At 39.7% G+C, this 3,480-nt stretch overlaps 1 long non-coding RNA gene across 1 annotated transcript; it reads right to left on the reverse strand.

The window, feature by feature from the left end:
• Positions 1-1,153: 1,153 nt before the first annotated feature.
• Positions 1,154-2,273, reverse strand: LOC135936829 (uncharacterized). Its single transcript, XR_010574397.1, has 2 exons — positions 2,124-2,273; positions 1,154-1,398 (listed from the first exon to the last, which is right to left on the reverse strand). It is a non-coding gene; the product is annotated as an uncharacterized LOC135936829 (long non-coding RNA).
• Between the last annotated feature and the right edge of the window lie 1,207 nt (positions 2,274-3,480).

Here is a 3,480-nt window from a genome sequence, read left to right on the forward strand (position 1 = left end):
ATTAAACGCGATAAGATCAGTCGGCATTGATCACTGTCGGTGGCAACGGCGATCGTTAACAACTCTCGAATCGTCTTCTCGAAGAAGGCAAACAAAACGGCTCCTTATTGGCGTGCGCGCGCGGAAATTAAAAGTAAGCACCCCAACGTGCATAAATAATAATGAGCTGCTTTTGCAACAAGGCGTGCATGCGTCGTTAATGATAATTGAATAATGGATGGGTTGGGTAAGAATGAACAAGAGCCGCCTGGACCAACGACACGGGTAGCGGCGCGGTAATTTAGAATGTAATTGTTCGTGAAGTGATACAGGCATTCCTGCTTGTGATATTTCCACGTTAGGAAACTTGATTTTTAACGAGAAAGGTGGTGCAGCAGCTGAAAAATAAGCCGACGGTGTGATCTTGCTACCGCTTTTTGCCGTCTCAACAACTATTCCGAGTAACAACTTTCATAATAATAAATTAATCCGACTGCTTTTCACGCACAGTGTGTGCTGCTCGTAAATTCAAGAGTGTTTCTCTTACTCGTGAAAGCAGTTACACGCGTCATTTGTTTCGACGACTAAAATGTACAAAATCCAGACTGAGGGTCATTCCGTCTGAATATTTTAATTTTTAGCTGCCCCGTGTTGTTTGACCAAAAACAAATAACGGTCTGATAATGTTACTTTAAAAGGACAACACGCACTTTGAAGCGCTATAAATTATGAAGAAAATTAAACCAGATTTTTTTATTTAATTACCAGCTCTAAGAAAAATTATTCTTGTTTTAACCATAAGGAAAACTATTTTCGACTTTTGTTTGAGATGTAAATTTCTGTGTTGAGAGAAAAGGTGCGTGGCCAGACGCTTAGTGATTCTTTTCTCTGAAACTTGTCACGTACCTGCTGCTGCTGCTGCTGCTGAAGAAGAGTAGTCCATTTCATGCTGACTGAGTCGCACTAGAGAACAAGAAAGGAAGAGAGAAAAAAATAAGTAGCAGTCGGCTCGCGTAGTCGAGATGATACAAATTTAAAAAGATTCAAAGGTGCAAAATTTATTTCGATCTGATTAAGGAATCTTGTATTTCGACTACCGGCGCTACCAAAAGGTGATGTTTTCGCTCATGGTAGGAAAAGAGCGAGGGGAGCTGAACTGGAGGCAAAAACGCACTTTACGGTGAGTATACAGCGTTTATTGCATAGTTTTGATTGAGCAATATTTCAATGGACAGAATTCTTGATCGGTTGCATCACTCGCAGGATGAAGGATTCGCTTCTGCACGAGATGAGGTCACCTGCTTTGGCTACGCGTCTTGGACGAGGCAGTTCACAGAAGCCGACTTTACATTCTGCATGTTTGCCTTCGCTGGAACCGAGAGAGCCTCTTGGTAATTGCTTTAGATGCCACTGATTTCGCTGGAAATAAAACAAGAGAATAAAATTTATTTAAACAATGAAACAAGATTTCTGAATACTTCTAGCACCTCGCTGTGAGGTAGGCTGAATTTTTTTGCGCCGCGTCAAAAACGTGTACGCGCCATAAAAAGGTTTTGCGCCACGGAATACACATTGCATTGCGAAATCAAGGGCTCTTCAAAACTGCCGCGAAATTGTTTCCACGGCCATGTACTCGGATCAAAAATAAATCTCTCCCTCACAGCAAGGCTATCTAGTTTGATCTCAACGTTTGAAATTTTAGGCGCGGGCTAGAAAATTTTGAAGTATGAAGTCATTGTTCTCCGGCGTACCAACGGTAGCTTATGCTAATTTGATAGCTCCCAGAGCGCATGGTAATAATATTGGCTGAATTATCGCTGCCTGGGTGCTTGAAAACTTTTGAATGCACGCCGAATAACAATAAAAGCGGTCGGCCGTTCGTCATTTTGTTTGTTTGCGATTGGCTGCCTTCTGAATTTATGACAAAACGCCTCTGCTTTGAAGATTGCGGCTCGATAGCAGGCAAATCGTCAGACGCGCGGCACTGCCGAGGCCAATTTACACAGCAGCAGCCCTTTATGTTCAATTACAAGCAGGATATAAAAAAGATGAAATAGTTTTATGGGCGTGCTTTTTAATGCTCTGCCGCGGCGGCTTCTGCAGAGATAAACTTTGTTTGCGGAATTTGTCCGGGCATTGCGTACATAAATTTTATCTCGCCTTGGATGCCCTGCTCCTGAAAGTTGTAGAAAGGACCACCAACGCTTCCTTTCCAAATTTGACCCTGGCAAAAATGGCGTTTTCGCATAAAATCGAGACCTGCAAAAATAAATCAAATCATTTGAGAAAACGTAACAAATAAAGTAGAGCTTTACAGACCAACAATGTCAGAACATTTTGTATTGTTGACTATAAAAATTAGTTCATTGAGTTTATTGAATGTGAAATTTAGCTGTTGTTTTATCTCTGCTATGTATCATACAATAATAATCATATCAGAACTGAGGATGAACAATTAAATTTCAGATTTTGCCAAATTTCTCGAAAAATGAAAATTTTGTCCATTTTTTTCTCTTGATTTCGATTCCTCTCGTTTCAATCTATCCAACGGTGTGCAACTTATGAAGTAAATTTTCCTTCTAGCGAAAGAAATCAAGATATCCAGTAACGAGAGCTCACAACCTGATAGTATGCAAACTTTTGAGCCCATTTATTCAAAAATTAAAACGGCAACCTGGGAAATATTAGCTTTTTCCTAATTTTTAGATAGTGCTTCAGGTAAAATAAATATTTTCATAAAAAAGGTAAAAAAGATCAATAGGGTAAATCATGCACTTTTTTAGTTCTGAGGCTGACATTATATTCAATTGTTTCCGATGCTCGTCCTCCAGAATTGTGTTCAAAATAGGTGTTTGTCATATGAACGAAAGCTTTGTGGTCATTTGTAGATATAAAGAGCTAACGCACCATAAAAAGCACGGCAGGAATATTTGTATTCCCTCATTAAATGAAAGCGCCCAACAAATTACGGCATGTAATTCTCTTTTATTATTCAAAACTCCTCCACTCGCGGCAGCATTTATTAGCCGGCCCACACCACGAGCGACCACTTTTTATTCAAACAAAAACTCGATTATGTTTTTGATAACATTCATAAGCTGAAATTTATTTACCCCGGCCGCGGCGAATGACTGTTTATTTAAGGAATTCCATCGGTCAGCTCAAATGGTGAAACGTTCATATCTCATCTCATCAGTACTAAATTATTCAGCGCACAAATTCCTGATTCTTTTCAAGTCAGCGCCTCAGAGACCGCGTGCGTCTTTGCTCTCGCGGTGAAACGCGCCGTAGACGTGACTATTTATTTGAATCCGCTTTTGTGTGAATAGTAAACTTCATCAGTTTAGCCTAAACACTAGTTATAAATTATTTGAAAAGTGCCTCAAATATTTTCATCAAAACTCCCATTTTCTGTCGTTCCCTCCTCGTGGCACGTAATATTTTACACATTTTTTTTGCAACCCAATCGTCACAATCAGTTCGTTATTTTAAAAATAAGTT

This window comes from Cloeon dipterum, chromosome 2 (assembly GCF_949628265.1).
Source record: "Cloeon dipterum chromosome 2, ieCloDipt1.1, whole genome shotgun sequence".
In the NCBI taxonomy this organism is placed as follows: domain Eukaryota; kingdom Metazoa; phylum Arthropoda; class Insecta; order Ephemeroptera; family Baetidae; genus Cloeon; species Cloeon dipterum.